Source organism: Ambystoma mexicanum, chromosome 4p (assembly GCF_040938575.1).
Source record: "Ambystoma mexicanum isolate Mex_15411 chromosome 4p, UKY_AmexF1_1, whole genome shotgun sequence".
Classification (NCBI taxonomy): domain Eukaryota; kingdom Metazoa; phylum Chordata; class Amphibia; order Caudata; family Ambystomatidae; genus Ambystoma; species Ambystoma mexicanum.
This window is the reverse complement of record NC_090927.1, coordinates 939962074-939985804: the sequence shown is the minus strand read 5'-3', so window position 1 is coordinate 939985804 and position 23731 is coordinate 939962074.

Sequence of the window (23731 nt, the reverse complement as noted above, 5' to 3'; positions counted from 1 at the left end):
TTTTGACGATGAGGGCGGAGCGTGGGTTGTTCTACTCTAAGTGTACATATTTTGAAAAGGGAGAACGTTGTGACAGATGGCTGGCATACAGATTAAAGAAAAGGGTGTCAGAGTCTGCTATTGCTTCAATGCTTGACCGGGAGGGTAGAATCACATTTGATCCCAGGAAAATTAATTCAATTTTTCGTGACTTTTATGAGAATCTGTATAGCAATGAGGCTGATATAACAGGTAGGGGTGAGAACTTCTTCAGTAATTTGAATTTACCTAATATCCGGGATACTGAGCACGATCTTCTTGGTGAAGTGATAACGGTGGATGAGATCAAAAGTGCAATTTCAGGGCTGAATGTGGCTAACTCCCCAGGCCCGGACGGCCTCCCTTGTGAGTTCTATAGGATCCTCCCGAACTCGGCCTTGGAGCTCTTAAGGGATATGTTTGTTTCTAGCAGATTGGATGGGATGTTGCCTAAAAGTATGAGAGATGCATCTATCTCTGTTTTTTTGAAAAAAGGTAGGGATTGTAATCTTCCAGAGAGTTATGGTCCAATTAGCCTTATCAATTTTGATAATAAGATTCTTGCTAAGGTTCTTGCTATGCGTCTAGTGAAGTTATTACCTACTTTGATTTTTGAGGAGCAATCTGGATTCATGAAGAATCGGCGTACTTCTAGTAATATCAGGAGATTGATACTTACCATGGAAGTCGCGGATAGAATGGACTGTGCGGCCGCTGTCCTCTCGCTTGATGCGGAGAAAGCTTTCGACAGGGTTAGTTGGGATTACTTGTATTCGGTTCTGATGAGGATGAATCTAGATGAAGATTTTGTTACTTGAGTCACTCTTCTATATGCCAGTCTGACGGCTGACCAAAAGACTAACGGGGTGGTTTCGGAGCCTTTCTGTTTGATGAGGGGCACGCGCCAGGGTTGTCCTTTTTCTCCTCTGCTGTTCCTTTTAGCAATTGAGCCACTTGACTTTTGCATCAAAAATGAACCGGATTTGCAAGGGGTTAATTGTTGGGGTGTGGTGCAGAAGGCATGGCTTTATGCGGATGATCTTTTGTTGGTGCTGCAGAATCTGGAAGTGAGCCTGCCCTGTCTGATGAGGATTTTGTCAGATTATCATGATTGTTTAGGATACAAAATGAACCGCTTGAAATCTGAAGTGTTGCCCCTGCCCAACAGGTGTGATAAGGCACTGGTTACAGGGATGGGGTTTACTAGGTGTGATGTGCGCTTGCGCTATTTGGGGGTATGTATTACGTATCCTGTCTCCCATATGGTTGATGAAAACATGAGTGTGGTTATTCGGGATTGCAAATTGGATTTGGTGAGATGGTTGCTGCTTAATCTTTCCCTGTGGGGTAAAGTAAATGCCCTGAAAATGAATTTGGCACCCAGGATTAACTTTGTATCTAGCATGCTTCCTTTGAAAATTAAGAGTGCTTATTGGAGAGATCTGGATCGTCTAGTTCAGGAATTTCTATGGGAGGGTAAGCCTCCGAGACTTAGTCTTTGGAAGTTGCAGCTTCCAGTCCATTTAGGTGGTTTAAGGGTTCCGAATTTTAGGGCCTACCATTTGGCCTTTTCTGCTCATTCTTTTGTTCCATTTTTGAATGGTGAATTGGATGGCTGGGCGGTGGCGGAGTCGAATGCCTATGGGCTGTTGGGCCCAGAGGCCTTGTTGACCACTAATACAAAGCTTTCCGGGGGTAGTATGTTAGCAACGTCTTTTTTGCGTTCCTCATGGATTGAAGTCTTGTCATTGCTTGGTTGTGATGCATTTAAGTGCAAAAACGCCACTAGGTGGCTGAATCCTCGAATTAAGGACAATTCCAGAACAGTTTTCTTCCCGGAATGGTTCTTTATGGGTATCAAACAAGTCTCAGATTTGGGAAATGAGGATCGTTGGTTGACTGCGGCTGAGTTGAGGGAGAGATGGAATTTTGTTGGTATTTCGGACTCTGCTTATAGATGCCTGAGGAGGTCTGTGGGTGAGGTTGACTGATCCGACTCTCTGGATGTGAGTATTTTTCTGGCTGATTCAGATGGCAAGGAAGGCGGACTAGCCAGTAGACTATACAAGCTTATTGTGTCACATTATTGGGGTAATGATAATTTGCGGAGAGTTTGGAGTGAGAGAATTGGGGCTGAGATTGATATTGAGGCTTGGCAAACTATGTGTAGTAATGTCTCCTTGTGTTCGCTAAATCTGGGGGAAATGTCTCGACAAATTAAGATTTTAAATCTAGTGTATTGGTGTCCTGAAACACTTCATAAGAGAGGTATGATTGACAATGATGACTGTTGAGGTTGCATCCAGGAAGTTGGGTCGCTGGAACACATGCTTTGGAGCTGTGTGCGAGTCAGAGATTTTTGGAATGAAGTTTGTGGTGTATGTGACAGGGTTTCGGGTGGAGGATCTGTCCTGGATTTTAGGACGGTTATCCTTGGTGATGATTCAGGGTTGGCTGATGTCAGCTCTGCCCTTAAAAAATGTTTTTTTAGGGCGTTCATTGAGGCCAAGAGATTGATTCTCAGAGGGTGGAAGGGTTGGGTCCCTCCTTCCTTTGAGGAATGGGTCCAGGAAATGCATTGCCTGTCAAGAACAGAAAGAATGATTTACAAATTGAAATGTAAGTTGTCTTTGTATGAGAAGATCTGGAATGTGTTTAATGATTTCTTTTAGTTTTTGTTTCTTTACTCATCCTCCTGTACTTTTTTCTGATTGTTGTTTTGATTTGTGTATGTACATAATTTTAAATAAATAATTTAAACATGTTTGGTATGGTTCTCAAATTATGAGAACAGTTGACCAATATAAACTAGTGGTCTGACCCTAGAAATACAATGTGTGAGGTCTGCTTCATGGTAATTGACCGGGTCATCAGCAAGTCTAGACCATGCACATCTCAATGGAAAGGTCCTTCTATCCAATTTTCATTAGTCATGCCATCTGAGAAATTAGAAGCAAAGTTATCTGATGCAGACCCAATCTAAAGTTTGAAGTCTCCTAAGGTAAACATCACCTCAGATGTATCTAGAAAACCTGCTAGTCAATCAGACAATGTTTGTATGTGATTGTCATTATTACTTACAACGTTATATCAATCCCACATTTGCAGATTAGAATTTCTGAGCTGGGTATCTGGATTGAATCCACTTATAATACAATCTATCTCACCATCTATTAGTGACATTGTTAAATGAAGAGGTAGTAGAGTTCAAGGTGTGTCATGAAGGTATCTGAGAAACACGTTTCTTTCATACTTAATATGTCACCATGAAAATCTTCCATTGTACCATACATGTTAGTTGTTTGTTTTTTAGTAGTTTTTTTTAGCAAATCTGCCATTCAGAGGTCCTATTGCAATAGTATCAGAGAGATTTCTGAGTTTAAGTGAATTGTAATTGTAATTGGTTGTTTATAAATCGCTTAATACCCAGAGGTTTTTAAGCACAGACCTGGGGATCGAACCTGCATTGTCCTGTGCATCGTCTTGCTTCGAAGGCCGAGCGTGTTGCCCCTGAGCTATCCTCCTGAGTCAACTGGAGAGACCACTCAGGGAATGGGGCTCTGTGAGGGTTGTTGCTTCAGGAAAACTGACTCTGATGGTGTATATGGTATTATTTGGCACTATAGATTATTTAATATACAAGGGATGACCACCTTTAACTGGATTCTCCTTATGTTATTGCCTTGGCTGATCTGGCAGCCAAGGGATAACAATGATAAACCCATAGCTTTTTGTATAGGGAGGTCCAAAGCTATTCTTTAGCGAACTGATAGGCGGTCTGCAGGTATAAGAAGAATTGCATTTGATGATTGATACATGATTGTATCTGTCATATAAATGTGGATAGTAACATGTTCATAGCATAATCTCAGAAGAGTGGTATTCCAATAGGCACCTCTTATTATTGGTGATTTTTCACATGTGGGGAACAATGTGGTTAATGCTGTTATCAATTTTAGAGGGTAATAAGAGAACAGAAGAATGTCTGTTACAAATGATTATTTCAATTTTAATTGCCAATGGATATTGGTGCATCTGTGCATGGTGTGTCTGTTTTTCATTTACAAGCTTGGGCGTTAAAGTTTTTTTTTTTTAATTTTGTGTCAAAGTGGGTTTAACTGCTATATTGCATATATGGTACTCATGAAATAAAATGTGTACTTTTTAAAATTCGTTTAACATGTGCTGTGATTGATACCAACTTCACCGTTTAGAAACAAAAATCCCCGAAAAACCTAGAATTGGATTGCTGCCACCTAGGGTTTTGAGTACCTTAACAAAATAAATATTTTTGGGGGGGGCTGGTATTTAAGGTCATATGGCTGCTACGTTTGGGAGGAGAGGGATTCCAAGTAGAAATACAGCTATGTTGTAAAGTCCACTTTTTGCTTGCCATTTTAGTTTCCAGGTTTCCCTCCAGGGGTGGGCCAGGTTGATATCATGCACCTGTGTGTTGGGTGAAGGGACGTCCAAAGAAGAATCCCTCTGGGCAGAACAAAATTAGTAAAAAGAAAGACAAATGTGATTATTTAGGGCAATGTTCCCCCTACTTTCACTAGTTGTATAATGTAAATTGTCATGACAGTGACGATAGAGGAAATGTTAAGGCAGCAATGACATTAGACATACAACCTGCAATTAGCACCTTTACTGCTTGTTGGATCATTGTGCTCATTGATTGGCTCCTCATGGAGTTGAGGTAATGTGGATGATGTAATGATTTGCAAATACTAATGGGTAATATAAGTGATAACCACTTAGTGGAACAATACCACTCAGTGTCATTTACAGCTGCTGTGTAGGGAGATAGTACTTCCCTTTGCAGGAAGATATCCATTGAAAACAAATATATTTCCTTCAGTCACTGTCTTTTGCAGATTTCCTTGGTAAACATGAAACTAATTTGCCAGTTGTATTATGGCTAGTTCTACACATTCCCATTGACTAACTAGATCTCCCATGCAAAGTTTTAAGCTGGAAGAAAGGCTCAGGGATAACAACCTTTCCTTGGAAATAAGGCAATGTTGTACACTATGGGTTTGGTTCCTCACACTGCGCTTCGAAGCTTGAGAAGTCTGGCAATAAGCTTGCTGTAAATTAATGGTAACTGTGGTAATACATGGCAGTCAATTTGGTTTTCAGAGTGTCAAACCTACAATGCAAAAGGGAGTAACCTCATTATTCAGGCAAAATCATTTGTCACATACACAGGCCATTATCTCAGATGAGCTAGTTCAGAAAATGAACTATGGGGGGTGAGTAATTGGAATACCAAGAGGTAACACATTCAGTCTTCATTGGTGTTTATCTGACAAGTCTGAGATACAAAGTATTTATTTTCAATAAAGTTGCCAAATTACTAAATAGGAGACAGCCACGCCCAATTTTAAATACAGTTGATGTGTGGAAAAAAAAACATATACATTATATTTTATACCAGCACACATTCCAAGTCTTATTCTCTTGTTCAAGCATTTAGAGATTATTTTTCATGTTTTCTGGAATGTTGGAATCAATACAAATATCATCATGATGAAGACCTGGAGGAAACCAGGTTCTAAATAGTCCGTTTTGAAATATAATTAGCCCTGAATGTTCTACCCAACTTAATATGAGATACAGTTTTGTAGCATTAAATAACGCTTGCATTACATGAGAATTGCATATCATGTTTGTGCACGTTTATTGTGAAGAATTGTTTAGATAATTAGAAATACCTGTGAAATAGAAAATGGATTATGTAGAGTATTGTTCCTGACTAATCCTGTGATGGAAAATATTTAGTCAGATGTTTGTATCATTAAGTGAAATGTTAAAAGTTGTTTGCATTTTGTTTTGTGCAAAAATAGTTTTTGTACTGTTTCTAAAATCCCTTAATGTATTTTTTGTTGATTCTTTAGAATTGTTTAGGTGTTTGTGTCTCCACATGCACTGTGTTTTGGTTTATTACTAGAGAGACCTAAATTCCTCTTTGAGACTAAACATAGGTGATGTAATTGTTCATGACTGTGCCAAATTATGATAGAGAACACACTTGGTGCACAATCCCTTAATTGAATTGATTTTGAAGCATGAATAAATAGTCCCCATTAACCCAAAATTGTAAGAACTCTTTTCACCTACTTCTCCTTAAAATCGGCGTATGTGTATATATGTGTGCAACCCATACATTGTGTGTTCAAAGAGTCATACAGATATTTTCCCTTTGCCCGTCTGAGCCCATTAAAATGAATACCATTGAGTTGACTAATAACTCCTGCTTTTGCACCAAAAATTATTTGCAAAGATGCTAGTATTTGGAAAATACCTAGAAGGGTACAGAGAGGAAGGGGACTTGAACAGGATCACATGGGTGTAGCTATGCAGTGAGGAAATGAGCGATAAGGAGATGTTGATCGAAAGATCGATCAAAGGGGTGAATGTATTAAAGGTGCTGATACAGCGCCAGATAGAGGGGTGCACCTACCACCTTTGAGAGTAAGCAAGGGGCGAGGGGGCAGCTTCTAAATGGGAAAAACATGGGTAGACAAACAAACTGCAGTCACACCTTGAAAGAAGGCCTCACAGGGAAATGCATGGGTAGGGATGCATCATGTGTAGGATTGGCCCAATGGGCCTTTGCATAATCAGCACAAAATAGTGAAAAATATCCCATGTTAACAAATTCATCAGGGATTCCAAATGATAGGCCCTGCTCGGGAAACCCCTCTCCAAACACATGATCAACACTCCGCAGGCCAGGGAGGAGGGAGACAGAGCTCAAGCTGCGCGTCACAGGCAGACTGAAGCAGCTAAGGCAACACTTGGTGATGTAATGATAGGGCGGCACGGCAATCCTCTGGGCAGTCAGGGGTGGGGGGAAAGTAGACTTGAGCCAGAGACCTGTTTACATGGCCACGAGTGCCTATCAGTGGGAGGCTATGGGAAGGGGAAGCTGAAAGAAGTGGCGTTCCTGGGAGGACCAATCAAATGCTAATTCTTTGGAGTATCCACTACAAGGTTTGCAAAGGCCTATATCTGGCAGGTACCGTGTAAATGTCTACCTTCCCACCAGAAGCATGGTGTGTAGTGTTCTTTTAGCAATGGTGCTGACCAATGGCAGTATATTACTGTTCTGTCGGTCAGCACAAATGTTATTTTAATATTTGCAAACTGTTCCTGGGAGGAGTGAGATGTGGTGCCACATGGGGAGGCAATGAGTTGGGAGACTGTTGATCTCTTATCTCCAATCCTGTTCTACTAACATTTGTTAGCTCTAATGATGTGACTTAGTCTAACCAATGAGTTTCTTTGGAACCACAGCAAAATATGAAGAGTTTGAGCAGCAACTGTTTCTAATTCCTTAACTATTGTATTCATAGTATAAAACTAATGTTCCCTGTATGCCGAGATGTCAGCTCTCAACAATCAGTTCCAGTCCACTGTTCTGTTTGATTTGTGTTCATACCCAGCTGTAATAAACAGTGTTGTTTAATGCCTGGTGTGTGCTCATTTCTTTATTACAATTTTTATATGGTGGGATCGGAGGACCCCTGAATACGTTAGTTTCAAAACTGTGGACAAAGAATGGAGTTAAGAAGCAAATTGTGAATTTTTCAGTCCTCAAATGTTTCAATCAATGTGTGCTTCTTCTGAGCCATTCATGTTTATGAATTTTGGTTTGCCTATTTACATGAAATGTCATATTTGTAGAAATTTATGTGTGAAAGTTGCAAATGACATTAAAAGAATGTTGTTTAGAAAAACATAATAAAGTCAACAAAATAAATTAAGATGCATTTGAAATGTTAATACATACAATAATCAATGAAGGATTCTGTGGTATTGCATTGTTAAATTAAACAGAGTTGCAGAAGAGATCAATTTATATTTTGGAACTCTGACTACGGATATTGTATTGAGCAGTGGCAATTCAGTTTAGGAATTATACATTTGAATTTCAGTTTGAACAACTACCAAATATTGTTTGATTCTTTTTATCATTCTAACTGACACTATTCATAGTATAGACAGAGTTAATACAAATTTGCTATAGAAGACAATCAAGTCACCAATGTCTCTTTTCTCGTTAGTATGACTTCTAAATTAGTGTTGAGTGTTTTGATTTTGCAGGTTTTGAGTGAAACTTGTAATGCATCTTATTGATGGGCCGCATAGGAATTTTTGTAATTTAAATTGACTGGTTGCAATGAAATATGTAATTTGAGAACATTTTTGGAAAATGAGACATATCACAAAGTGTTGAGATACATCTCATATAATATTGTATGTACACTGCTTCTACAATGGAGTACTATACACTGTATATAACCATTCTTCATAGACATTGTCCATTGTCCCTGGCATTATTTGTCATAATTATTGATCCCTCAAACACTTGGTGATCTGGTGAGTATTTTACCACAAATTGTCATGAATGTGCTTGCACCACACTTTCGCCATACCTTAAGGTCCCATTACAGTCTATTTGAGAAGCGCAAGTTGTGGTCTAGTCGTTTTGTGTTCCCTTCACTGTAGGATGCACATGTAGTGACTTTGGTTCGGATCCGGATATTCTGGGATCTTGGAAGTGGATTGCTGCATCGCAACATCACTGTGAGTTGCTGTGCCGCTGTATGTTTGTCTCTTTTCCATTATAAGCTCACCTTCTCTGTTTTCATGCCCTGCCTTCTGTTCTTCCCTTCCTCACCCTCTGTGTTCCTACCTTAAGTCACTTACTTGTCTCCATATTGGATTCCTACTTGCCTTACTGTTACTTCTTCTTCAAGTCGTTTTCATTGTATCTGTGGAGTATTCCCCCTTGGATCAAACGATCAGCACATCAGATCAGTTTTCTTCCCCAGAGGGTTTTCCCTTTGAAAATTAGATCTGTGATCGGAGTTAGCCTTTCTGACTACCCTGATTCCTTTACTGGGGTGCCAGTCTGGCCTCCTCTAGATAAAGACCCTACCACCACAATTCCCGTGGCCGGCAGAAGAGAGAGGTAAGGTGGGAGCCTCCCCGTAGATCTGACACTTACATACAAAAATTGGTCTCCAAAAATTGCACTTTCTGATTTTTAATATTCAAGACCGATGAAACTTGTGTATAGAACACTCAAGACTCAGGTTGATGAAATTGTGAAATAATCTTGATTTAAAGTAAATACTTACAAAACTGAAGTCATGGTATTGAATGCAGTCAGAGAGGGAGTAAAACATTTAGAAAGTAAAAATTAAGGTACAAGTGAATTCAAATTACACAAGATGCAGGAGACATAAAGTCAACATGCTTGAACACCAGAGATTTAAAAGAAGTTAAAGTTGTGACAGCATCCCCACTAACAATGTTAGATTAAACCAAAAGAAGCTTCATCACTGACATATAACTTTTAACATCACAATTTTTATGTAAACATAATCCATATTCAGATGTTTTGTTTAGGCATAGAAGGGAGCTAGATCATCCTGGAAGAGGCCAATATTACCAACTACCAAAGGGGGTAACACTACTGGGTCATAGATGGTATTTTGGGGCAGTTCAACTAAAATAAAGTAAATGTTCCAATTTAATGAACCATCAAGCTAAATAGCATAATGACAGGAACACTAAAAAACAAATATGTCATGTTCACATGCACAAATTCCCTATTTAAAAATAAAGATAATTTGTCTGAGAATAACACATAGACTTAGCAATACATGGACAAATAGTAGGAAGTATGAAATACCATATTATTCGCTCTAATAATAAAACAAAATAAAAGCAAAATAATGCTGCAGTTACTTTGATATTTCAATGGAACATACATTTAGCATTAGAAAGAGCAGGATTACTATTCATATCACACTCTACAGCAAACTTCAGACTGAATATGAAAAACACATGCAAACATACTTCTATTGAGTTTTACAAAAAGAAATGGATATCTGTAAATTCTCTACAGTAAACAAGTTTAAAGAAGAAATTGCACGCTGGAAGTCTATTTTTCAAACTAAGCATGATCATAGTCAAAATGTCAGCAATATTGCACAGAAATGGAATCTGATTAATCAGAACGCTTTTGAAGAAACAAGTGACACATAATTGTGATTGATTAAAAATCTAAATGTTTCCATTATTATTAGACTTTATCACTCTCCAAAAATAATACAATACTTTTTCGGTCTAGATAGAGAGGCATGACCAACATGATCACAGAAGCAAACAACTTCCATATAGATACACATTGCCCAGTAAATAGTAACTCTTGGGATTCCATCAGAGTGATAATTTCCATGGGTCGCTGCAAGAAGGTTTTGATGAGCCATTTACAAACATCAGTTACTTCTGACGTAAACAGACTTCAATTCATATAGTAGAAATCAAGCTAATGTATTATTTAATCATTTTTGCTAGGCTTGAGATTTTATAATGTTGTTTAAAAATATCTTCCCCTATATTGGACAATCAGGAGATCAATGGGCACGTCATTCAGGTTCAGCTATTGTGGACGGTTACATGTCTTTCTGTTTTGCCAGAAAATATCCTAAGTGAAATATCCTTCATGAGAAGTGTTGGAGAGTGCCCATTACTGAATTATAGTGAAGGGAATGAGAGAGGTGGCGAGAAAACCTGCCCAAATCCAGCAAAGGAAAGGTTTACTTTGAGAACAAAGAATACAGGTCTAGCATAAAGTATGCAGAACCACCTGACTGCAGATCCACTGATGGTGCAAGTCTCTTTGATGAGCACATCTCCTTTATGCAAAGCCCAGAATCAACCACATAGCAGACACTAATGGAAAATGAGCAACAGGCTAAAAAAGACACAGTGTCATGCTCCACATGCAGTCTCTGCTTGGGAATGAACAAACTCACTCGCTTTGCTGACAGCGCTACAAATAAGAACAGTTAGGGCAGTCTGGAAATGAGAGTGAAGGTCCCAAATCCACAGATGGACAATTGAACACTATGATCCAGAGATTGGAAAAATATTGCACACAGGAACGAGGAGTGACATTTCTCAAGAATTCATAGGTTGAATGGAGCCTCTTCTTAGAGAGGGGGGAACACAATTGTGCCTTAGAAATCTGAAATGAAGGTTTCTAAGAATACACAGATTAAAGAATATATCATGGATCACAAGGAAGAATACTCATTCAATCCCAGAATCTGTTGTCACGTTAACCAAAGATTTCATAACAAAGAATTACCAAGTGCTCTGAAATTATCTGTTAACAGATATCTCTACCCGCCTTCTTTATGAAATTTCCAGAATCATTTTACAGGAAAATGGCACAGATGGTATCCAACATTGAAGCATAACAACTTGATAACAAGGGCCATCCATGCAAATCAAATACTCAAAAGATAAACCATTATAAAGGTTTTCATGAAGGAGATACAAAGAAGAGGAACAACCTACATTGGAGACTCAGTGCTACTGCAACTTTCAGAGGTGATAGTATGAAGAAACATAGGGACCTTCTTCAGACTCACCCAGTTTTAGTCTAGTGGAAGGGTTCTTATCTCCTCCTCAGCATGGACAACTAGCAGTTGGACTGCCTGTGGGTCAATTATTTTTAGCTTGATTCAATTTAATGTTTAACATACATATTGCTTTTGAAAACTGGCATTCCCCACAAATATAATAAAATAGCCAAATAAGAGACACTAATGGACACATCCCAGTAGGGAATGAGACCAGGACCAAGTGCAGGTGAGGTAAAAGACGAATCTTTATATTAAGTAAAATGGGACACGCAGAGGACTCTGCTTACTCCGAGAGCGCTCTGCCCAAACAAAAGAAAATACAAGTTATATTACAAAAACACGTCATCTATGGTGTGTGCTATAGGGGATACATGGAATTGTGGTCATTGGGTGAAAGGGACAGGACAGTATCCAAGTTGTGCTCTTGGATTGGTTGATGATGAACTGGTTACTTCGTGGAGCATCTGGGTCAGCTGGGCTCATCTGGGAGGGGTGCAGGGTCAGGCGATGTCCAAATTGTGCTGTCGTAGATAATCCGACATTGTCATATCTAACACTGTATTTCACTAATACATCCATCACACATCTCCTTAGATTTATTGAGTGGGAGTTTTACTGTTTGTTAGTACGAGAGAAATATATGGCCACACATGGGATTAGTGGAGGGGGGTGAACTGGAGTGGCACACAGGTGAGGGGCATGCAACTGTTACATCAAAAGGCATTGGGCTGAAGGGGTTGTAGTCTATATTTCTTTAAAGGGGGTCTGTTGGTGCAGTGGCAGATTTGTGGAGACAAATGTTTTTTTCTAGGACCAGGCTCCAGCCTGGCCATTCACAGGGCAGTAATGTAAAAAAAGGAAGGCAAGAGATACAGTCTTTAGTTTGATACTTCTCGCACCCAGACTTCCGTGAGAAGAAGACATCCGCGGAGAAGGCAGAGGGGAGGAGGTGGTAGGGTTGGCTTGCTGACTATGCACGAGCACTGAAGGGAAGAGGTGCAAGCTGGCTTCTAACGTTTAAGTGTGGCCTAATAGAAAATGGAGTTAGTAACTAAACAAAAATTCAGTCTCGTGGCTTGTATACCATGCACAGTTATGTGTCATTCAATGGATGCCGCACACCTTGACCAGAGGCGAGCTGTCAACTGCGGAATGAGCATATCATGTGCATTCAAATAGGAATGAAGGGGGACCTGGGAGACGCTTCCAAATATAGATTCAGCAATATTGAGAACATAAAACTAAACTTTACACTGAGTGCTGCACCCTGAAATTATTCCTAAAGGAAAAATAGGAGCGGTTGAAGGAAAGGGGAATAGTGGGCTGCTCAACTCCCCATGTAAAGAGATTGCAAACACTAATACGCTGAATCGCAAAACAAGAAAACTATAGTTAATGCAGTTATAGCTGTTCTCTTGAATAGATGGCAATGGGGCATACAATCCATTGGTTAAACATGAAACAAAATAAATCAAGTGCACACTGCCACAATGACACATATGCAGAACACAAGCATATGTTGTGACAATTGTTTCATCACAAAATGATAATTCAGAGCCAGCCAACACGTGTTTCAGGCCCATCAAGGATCTTTTTCAATGCTACAATTGAAAATAAGAGTATATACACAATCAATAATAAAACATAAAAACACCACCTCTGTTTGCATGGTCAATAATTATTATTTCTGATAGTAGATTTTTTCAAATAATGAAGCAATCTGAATAAGAAGGAAAATGTAATTTGTTTCACAATAAGCAAAATATGCAAAACTGACAAGTGATTTTTCGGAGAGTTCTTCTTCTATTTGGTGCGTATTATCTTCACAAGGAGTCCTCAAATGTAAACGAATCCATTTTAGGCCTTTTATACTTGCTTATTTTCTATAAACCTAAAGACGAAAGGCATGAACATAAAATGAAAGAACATTAAATAGAACATAGACAAAATGTATGAGTAGAATTACAGAAGCGGAGAGGAGTCTAAAGATGCCACAACACCTATTGCACTGCCTAGGTCTTAACTCACAATTTACCATTAAAAGGTGTAAACGTTCAAAGGAACTAACCTAGCTTTGAAAAGGGAAGTGACCACCCAAGAACAGAGGCACTCTCATTTGGAACTGAACATAATAGCAATATTAGCACAACCCAGAGTGATCGAAGGAAGCTATCCCGGCTTTGGTGTCTCCTACACCGATTCTCAAATCCCTTTGAACTGATTAGTACTTGTATCACTCTTGGCGGTCCAGCACGGATGTCTGAGACCCATACCTGAATGTCCATCAGTACTATCACCACTCCCAACTCTATTTTATGACACACTGCTCTCCAAGATCAACATCGTATCCGAAAGGACCAATATTGTCCATATTGATGAAATGGAAGGTCTGCAGGCTGCCTAGGTGACTGGCTTTTGAAATGCTGAGTCATCAGAGAGGCCACTGGCAGTAAGAGCTTGGGTGGTGTATACTGATGAAGGAAATTAGTCAGCATATAAAGTCTAATTTTTTGCTCTTCCAATACGGTTGTCCCTATTTTGATTATTGCACTCTGGTCCATACTGATGTGCCTTCTTTACAAATTGCTCTATTCCCTCTTCCGGTTCACGTGATTGCGATTCATAATAGCTCATAATATTTATGTGATTAAAGAAAACTTTCATAGAAAATACCACCGACTGAAAATTAATCCTCGCTTACTCTGACAACACTGAATCTATTGATATCCCATACAGCGCTTCTGAAGGGAGGCCTTCAAGTGCTCAAACATGAGCGACCAGACATCTAACAATAGGTGGGCCATGCAAGCTGTCAAATCCTTCTTATCTTTGTTTTGGACCTAGTACCTAGCCATAGAGATTGCAGTGCAGTGGCAACAATACTGCCCCAGGATCTGAAGAGAAGATTTGACACTCATAATTTCCATCTACTAACTTTTTTTCCTCATTGCATTTCGAAGTGACTATCAACTGTGCCTGCAACTATATTCCAAATGTTGTTTTTGATGACAGTTATTTGGTTGGGCATTGCTTGTTTGGTTCCCACAAATTACATCTATGTCAAGTGTGGTTTACCATAAGTACCCTGTTTCCTTTCCTAAAACTGCATGTAATCTCCAAATGAAAAATATGTAATGTGTCAGCTCTTACAACGGGCACAAAATCAGATGGGGTACAAAGCCAAGCTCTGACCCATCAATTGTTCCAGGTCTTTGAGTTAATGACTTCTCTTTTTGAGGTCCTCAATATTTCCACTGAGACAGTAACTACATTACTTTGTTCAAGGTCATTCTATAAAGCGTGTCCCATATGGCATTAACTCCTACTTAATTATCATGTTAATAGGAGCTTTCCTCCCTTTATCATCACATGGCTCTAGTCTGATTATCATATTGATAATTGTGGTGATGTGGGCACGATTAAGTGCAGGACTTCATGTATCAGACCTTGTTCCGGCAGTTCTACAAAGCACCACCTTGATTTTTACATGTACAGAAATTGCCTGATGCATTTGAAGCATATTCCTCCTGGGCTGAACAATGCAATATGTGAACCTGTGACATTTTACTCGTATTATTGTGTGTTCTGTAAATGTACAGTATGTCATCTTCTGGTACTCCTTCGGTTTCTATACCAGTGTCGGTCAGTCGAAAGGTTGCACTTCAAAAGAGGAAGGCTCTGGTCCTTTTGAGCTGAGCAGCTGACCAGTACATTTACTTCACCTTAGATTTTATTACAGATTCTGTTTTGTGTTTACATATGTATGTGACATACGGTGCAATCCTTGAAATACAAATTCTCACTTCTGCAAAAAAGCCCACTAAAGCCTGCTATTGTAAGAATTCTCTATTGACAAGTTTAAGCCTTAAGAAGCTTCAGATGGCTTTTTTTTACTTTGCATCACGAAAAATCGCGGATTGGTTGAGCATTCTGCTACACTAGGAAGTGTTCTTCTTATAAAAAAAACAACTGCATTTTTTGTTGCTTTCAACTTTTCTTTTCCTTTTTAAAGATGCATGACACACATTGAGCCGGGAAGCAGAGGTAAACAAAGAGCAATTTACTTAAAATGGTTCCCCAGCTGGTTAGATGTAAATACCACTTACTATTTCAGCAGGTAGAGAGAATTCCATTACCGAGCTGTGCTGCATGGCAACTATCTGCTTTACCTTTCAGAACAATTGAAATTCCACTTGAAACTCAATTCTGAATGTTAGTATGCAGAAGGAGGCAACATGCAGATGCATGTGAATCCAGGAAAGTAATGAAGAGCTTTAGCTGTAATCACGTTATCAATGAGGTCCCTTGCCACTTGTGATGCTGTGGCTGTGTTCACTAGTCTCTATGACAACCCTGCTATTCCCTATGCCTTGAAATGAATGAATGTGAGTAGGCAGCAAGATCCGTGTTGCACCATGGCGCTTTGAAATGTTTGCTTCAACTCCCATGACATATCATTTAGCAATGTTCTAACCATTTGCCCCTTATTCTAAAGTGACTAAAAATCCAATGTCCGATGAGAAGTGACAGAGAAACAACCTCTACATATTTCTAATTCCTTACAATTCTTCGTTCAGTGGCTGTGTTTATATTACATGGGCCACGGTAGCGGGCGTGTAGTTATGGTTAAATTGCTAACTCATAGGAAGAGCACTTTTTCAGTGGCTTATAAATTCGCTCCCCCTGGAGGAATCCTCACCAAAAAAAGTATATGTCCGGGTCTGAATTTAAATAGGGGGTAGGGGGGCGTCCCAATGTTTTGATTTTTCGATAGACTGAATGGGGAAAAACTTTGTGCACGGCTACTGTCAAGTATCGGCAGAGATCATCTGTGTTGGGACGCCGTAGTTATCCGGCTTCCACGAGAACTAATACTTGTGGCTCTCGTATTCGTCAACGAACGGTGGTTACGGTCCCTTTAAGATCTCGTCTGCCGGGATCTTGGAAGTTGGCATGGAGACGATGGCGTCCTCTCACGTCTGTCACTTTTCCCTCTACACGTTAAGTTTACGTATAGTGATCATGTGACTGTTATATAAGCCACGCCTGTTCGTTTTGCCGGCGCTTCTGAATCTTGTATTCTAGCGGCTTGCTTTCTCTTGTATTCCAGCTTCTTGTCCCCCCTTGCCTTGTCTTCCTGCTCTTCGACCTCGGATCGCCCACGGACCTGCTTTGGTTCCTCCTTTGTACTTTTGCTGCCAGCCCTGCTCTTCGACCTCGGATCGCCCACGGACCTGCTTTGGATACTCCTTTGTACTTTTGCTGCCAGCCCTGCTCTTCGACCTCGGATCGCCCACGGACCTACCCTGCTAGGATTGTCCACCTACATTGGAACTCGTCACCTTTGGTACACGGACTAGAGACTGCCTTGTTGTACCTTTTAGGCGTCCTCGTGCCGTCGGGTTAGGTTTCGCTCTTTGGACAGTCAGCGTGGATTTTCTCCTGCTTCTTGCTTTGCCTTCATTTCTGGATCTTGGGTTGGCCTCTACCTTCCTTCTTATTCCTTCCTTGGGAATATTCGGAGAATCGGAGATTCTGAAGAACTACACAGGTTAGTGGTGGATTCTATTCTGATTTCTGCGTTTATTTTGCATACATCGCATCTATGTGATATTTGCTCGTAGTGCAGTTGTCTGGGGGTCTTGCCTGTACACCTTGAGAAGACATCCCGTTCCAGTATCCTGTTCCATCGGGTTCTGGATTCTTCGTTGACATTCCATCTTTCCGCCAATCAACTGTTCTGTTTGTTGATTGTACTGACTAGTTCGGTAGATTGGCGAGAAGAACTCCTCGGCTACACTACGAGGGCAAGAGCGCTACTGACATATTCAGAAGCCTTCTATATAAATGGATGCCAACGAGTCTTTGTCGGCCATAATGCAATTGGTGGCGGATTTACGCAGTGAAATGGCTCATGCCCATGCTGCCACCGAAAGGCGCATTGATGAGCTACAGGTTGGTTTTGAGCCCACCGGTGCTGGGGCGCCTTCACCCACTGTGGCCTCGGGTTCTGGGCTATCTCGCGCCCGTTCTGATACGGGGCCAGTGTACATGACTGCTCAGTTTCCCTTGGCTCCACCAGAGCGGTTTCTAGGTGACCCTAAGACCTATCGAACCTTCCTTAACCAGTGTAGGTTGCATTTCCTATGTAGGCCAGCACAGTTTCCGGATCCAACCACTAAAGCAGCCTTCCTTTTGTCACACTTGGGTGGTACGGCGGCGGCATGGGCCAATCCACTATTGGAAGAGGGCAGTCACCTCTTGTACGATTGTGACGCCTTGATTGAGGCTATGAGTCGGGTTTTTGATACACGCTATGCTACGCAAGCCACCGACTTACAGTTCTACCCTTTTGGCTTACTTAGCCAAGTTTAATCAATTGGTTGCCGAAACTAACTGGCCACAGGAGAAGAAGGCCTCCTTATTTTACAAAGGGTTGTCTGACTCCCTTAAAGATACTCTATCTACGGTACCGGTAATCCCTACAGCATTCTCTGAGTTGGTTGATTTGGTACTTCAAATTGACTCTAGGCAAGCAGAGAGAAGGGGGGAACGGCGACCGCTTCCTCCTCTTACGACCGCCACGTCAAGTCCTGCCACCGGGTCCTCAGAACCAATGCAAATCGGAGCATTGCGATGACCGTTGTCAGCAGAAACCAGAGAACACAGAAGAAAGAACGGCCTTTGTTTCTATTGTGGGTCATCAGATCATTTACTACGATCATGTACTAAGAAACCTGCTAAGAAACAGGGAAACGCGAAAGCCCGGCAATAGAAGGGGTTCAGTTGCCGGGTGGTTCTTACAGCAACCCCCTCATGTCTACACCTTATTGTTTATCCGTCACTCTTTATTCCACCTCCCTCGGTAGACGGGTGATTCCAGTTGTCTTGGATTCAGGTGCTACGGGGAACTATATTGATGGTGATTATGCTCGAGAGATGGGTATACAGATCGTTTCCAAAGACTGCCCCGAGGTCGTGAATGCGGTCGATGGCTCAACCCTGGTTTCTGGTCTAGTGACGGAACGTACTGCTACGTTGGTCATGAGGACGGAATGTGGGCATTCTGAAGAGATCACCTTTGACCTGATTGCCGCCCCACAGCTTAAAGTCATCCTGGGACTTCCTTGGTTGAGACTACACAACCCCGTGGTGGATTGGCAGTCGGGGGAAGTGAACTTCCTCTCAGAACATTGTGATCAGTTCTGTTTGACATCAGTTCAGAAAACCCCCAGCCCAAGCCATGCTCTCATGGATGCCGCCTCTACGATAGGAGCGGTTCTTAACACTCAATTGCCCTCAGAGTATCGAGAATATCGGGATGTCTTTGACGCAGGTGGGGCAGAAATCCTTCCACCCCACAGGCCTTTTGATTGTCCTATAGAATTGATTCCTGGGGCCAAGATACCATCTGGCAGGATTTATTCATTAACACCCAAGGAGGATGTCATCCTTAAGGAATACATCGATAAATCCTTAAAATCCGGCTTCATTCGGCATTCACGTTCTCCGGCAGCTTCCCCTCTGTTTTTTGTTCCAAAGAAGGAGGGGGACCTTCGCCCCTGTATCGACTATCGGGCCTTGAATGCGGTTACGGTCAGAAACCAATACCCGATTCCTCTGATATCGGTCTTGCTTGATCAGCTCGGCTCAGCCAAGGTCTTCTCCAAGTTAGACTTACGTGGGGCGTACAACCTTGTACGCATACGAGAAGGGGATGAATGGAAGACCGCCTTCAAAACCAAATACGGTCTATACGAATACACTGTAAGGCCTTTCGGCCTGAGCAACGCCCCCGCCACTTTCCAGTTCTTCATAAATGAAGTCTTTCATGATATGTTGGATCAATTTCTGATCGTTTATCTAGACGACATTTTGATTTACTCCCCCAACCATGAAACCCATGTTGTTCAGGTCAGTAGAGTCTTACAACATTTGCGGGACAACCATTTATATGCCAAACTGGAAAAGTGTCTCTTCCATGTACAAGAGGTCGAGTTTCTTGGCTTTAACATCACCAATAAAGGAGTCAAGATGAGCAGATCTAAAGTCTCTGCTATTCTGGATTGGCCGGTTCCCAACAATCTGAAGGCGCTGCAATCCTTTTTGGGTTTTGCGAACTTTTATCGACGTTTCGTTCAAGACTTTTCAACCATTGTCTGTCCCATTACAGCTCTGACTAGCTCCAAGAGATCTTTCCGTTGGGATGGGGAGGCTCAACAGGCTTTTGACTCTCTGAAGTCCGCCTTCACCTCGGCACCTGTGCTCCAGCATCCGGACCCAACCCAACCATTCATCGTCGAGGCTGATGCTTCGGATGTGGCCTTGGGGGCTATCCTGTCCCAACCTTGCCCAGACGATGCGGGTTTACATCCAGTAGCCTTTCATTCCAGAAAGTTAACACCTTATGAAAGGAATTATACTATCACGGAGCGCGAATTGTTGGCTATCAGGGACGCGTTCTTGGTTTGGAGGCATCATTTGCTGGGTTCTCAAGTACCTGTTCAGGTGTTCACAGATCATAGGAATCTCTTGGCCCTGCAGTCAGTGAAATGCACCACTGCACGACATGCCCGTTGGCATGTATTCTTTTCAATGTTTGATTTCACTATTTCCTATCGTCCTGGTTCTCAGAATCCTAAAGCGGATGCTCTCTCTCGTCTACATGGACCCGCCAAATCCTCTCACGCCACTGGTGTACCTCGGTTACCCACTCAGGTGGTTTGTGGTTGCTCTTTACGTCCGTCACTTAAGTCCTTTATACAGGAATGGCTTCGAAACGATCCGTCAGAAGTAACCAAATACAAGCTGGAGAACATAAATTCCTTGCCCTATTACCAGGGTAAGATATTCCTGCCTACTCCAGAGACGCGACGTACTGCTATACAATGGTGTCATGACTCCTCTCTGGCTGCTCATCCCGGTATTAGGAAGACGGTTGATCTAATGAAAAGATGGTGTTGGTGGCCGTCTTTATTGCAGGATGTTACTGATTACGTAAATACTTGTTTGGTTTGCGCTCAGTGTAAGACATCACATGGCAAACCCGTGGGTTTGCTCCAACCTATGCCTCTTCCAGATCATCCTTGGTCCTCCATTTCCATGGATTTCGTTGTGGAACTACCTCCGGTGGATGGTTTTGATACTATTTGGGTGGTCATCGACTATTTCACCAAAATGGCACTATTCATACCTTGTCAAGGGATCCCTACTGCTCCTAAACTGGCGGATCTTTTTCAGCGGAACGTATTTAGGTTGTTTGGTCTTCCTTCTATAATCATCTCCGACCGCGGTCCTCAGTTTACTTCACGCTTTTGGAGAGCTTTGTCGGCTGCATTAGGTATCGAAGCTCGATTTTCGAGTGCTTATCATCCGCAGACGGATGGCCAGACCGAACGTCTGAATGCCACTATGGAACAATACATAAGGTGTCTCATCTTTCAGCGTCAGGACGATTGGCTTTCGGTACTGTCTATGGCCGAATTTGCCTACAATAATTCGCTCCACACTGCTACACAGGTTTCTCCTTTCTTTGCCCTGTATGGGCAGCATCCGCGTTCCTTGCCTCTCGCACCTGACCTGCCGGCTCACAATCCTGCTGCCCTTGCCTGTGTTAGGGACATTTCCGGCACCCATGTCCAGGTTATGAGACAATTGTTGGAGGCTCAGAACAGGACCAAGTTATATGCAGACCGGCATCGTACCCCTGCTCCGGTGTATCTCCCAGGCATGAACGTCTGGTTGTCTACTCGCAATTTACGCCTGCCTGGTCAGAGGAAGTTGCTCCCACGTTTTGTTGGGCCATATGTTATATCGCATGTCATCAACCCGGCAGTGGTGCGTCTGGTTCTTCCCCAGTCGTGGAAAGTACACCCAGTATTCCACGTGTCTTTGATCAAACCGTGCCGTCCTAATACCCGTCTTCCCTCCCATCCTCCGCCTCTCAGGGTTCAGGGTGCTGTGGAATATGAGGTGTCAGCCATCTTGGACACCAAGGTTCGGAACGGTAGAAGACTCTACTATGTTGACTGGAAGGGTTATGGTCCGGAGGATCGCACCTGGGAGCCATGCGAAAACGTACATGCCCCGGTTTTGTTGTCCCGTTTTTGGAGATCTCGGCGTGTGGGGGCCTCTTTGGGGAAGGAAACTGTCAAGTATCGGCTTGCTTTCTCTTGTATTCCAGCTTCTTGTCCCCCCTTGCCTTGTCTTCCTGCTCTTCGACCTCGGATCGCCCACGGACCTGCTTTGGTTCCTCCTTTGTACTTTTGCTGCCAGCCCTGCTCTTCGACCTCGGATCGCCCACGGACCTGCTTTGGATACTCCTTTGTACTTTTGCTGCCAGCCCTGCTCTTCGACCTCGGATCGCCCACGGACCTGCTTTGGATACTCCTTTGTACTTTTGCTGCCAGCCCTGCTCTTCGACCTCGGATCGTCCACGGTCCTACCCTGCTAGGATTGTCCACCTACATTGGAACTCGTCACCTTTGGTACACGGACTAGAGACTGCCTTGTTGTACCTTTTAGGCGTCCTCGTGCCGTCGGGTTAGGTTTCGCTCTTTGGACAGTCAGCGTGGATTTTCTCCTGCTTCTTGCTTTGCCTTCATTTCTGGATCATGGGTTGGCCTCTACCTTCCTTCTTATTCCTTCCTTGGGAATATTCGGAGAATCGGAGATTCTGAAGAACTACACAGGTTAGTGGTGGATTCTATTCTGATTTCTGCGTTTATTTTGCATACATCGCATCTATGTGATATTTGCTCGTAGTGCAGTTGTCTGGGGGTCTTGCCTGTACACCTTGAGAAGACATCCCGTTCCAGTATCCTGTTCCATCGGGTTCTGGATTCTTCGCTGACATTCCATCTTTCCGCCAATCAACTGTTCTGTTTGTTGATTGTACTGACTAGTTCGGTAGATTGGCGAGAAGAACTCCTCGGCTACACTACGAGGGCAAGAGCGCTACTGACAGCTACAGGCCGAATGGCATGACAGATTTTCACCAAATTTGCGGCAGGAGCAGGGGCTTGTGTCAGAAGGCGTGCTTTTGGGTGTTTGGTGGATATCTGACCAATAGTTTTGTTGCAAATAACTGAAATGTACGTCCAAAAAAATGAGTGATATATGAGTCTGCTCTGCGTTCCCATTTCCCTGTTCGCTCCGCGGACAAAAGTGTTATTAGCGTGCGGTATGGCGTGCTGTCGGAGAGGCTGGATGGAAGCATGGTGTACCTCAACATCTTTTAAGAAAGCCACCATGGTGTATCGGAGGACAGTGCAGCAGCGGAAGGGTCTGGAAAATGCACCGTACGGAATGCGTTGGCAGCAATAAGGGAGGGAACGGGTGCTGGAGTGAGACGTGCTTAATGTGACATATGTAGGCGAGTACTGTGTGTGGTGATTGGAGGCAGCTGTCGTAACGGCCCCATAGCTTCTGCCACAACCTTTTTGCAGCAACCTCTTTTCGTGGTGAGTGGTGGCAGTTGAATGCAGAAGGGGAGTGATTTGCACATGACATAGGGTGGGTGCGAGCGCGGGTGGCTCTGTGCTGTGGATGGAATGTGTTAGTTGGCGACTTGGTGGCATGCGTGAGTTAATGAAGATGCAGTGGGTCTGTGGAAAGATTGGACTAATGGGTGCATGGACGAAGGCTGTAGGGTGTAGGGCATGCACTCAAGAGCGTAGGACTGCAACATACCTGCCGCAGGAATGCATGTTTGTCTCTGCATTTGGTACAGGGTGGTGCTTGTATAGTGTTGTATGTGCAGATTGGTTGCAGTAGGGCTAGTGTTGCGACCAGAATGTGGGTAGGTTGTTAGTGACAAAACACTTTGTGAATGGCTGTGGGTAGTGGTGGAGGAAGCTGTGGTGTGTTTGTGGATTCTGGTAATTGCAACGTGTTTTCATGCATGGGGTGTTTAGTTTGTGCTTAATGTTAGTGGCCTACATGGGCGTTATGTTAAGTGGTGCAATTTGGTGTTGCTTAGTGTCATGGCGCTGTACAGGTTGGGCAGGAGTGCGGGTGGCAGTAGTCTGTATGTGGATTGTTGTACTTGCTGACATGGTGACATGCATGGTGGCATTACGTTGCTGTGGGTGTGTTCAAGGCCTAGACTATTGGGTGCATGGCCGAATGCTGTAGGCCGTAGGCCATGCACTCAAAAGCCTAGGCCTTGAGGACACCAATGGCAGTAATGCATTTTTGAATGTGCATCAGTTAGAGGGTGGTGACATGTAAGGAATGGTTGTGGAGCACATTTCAGCCGT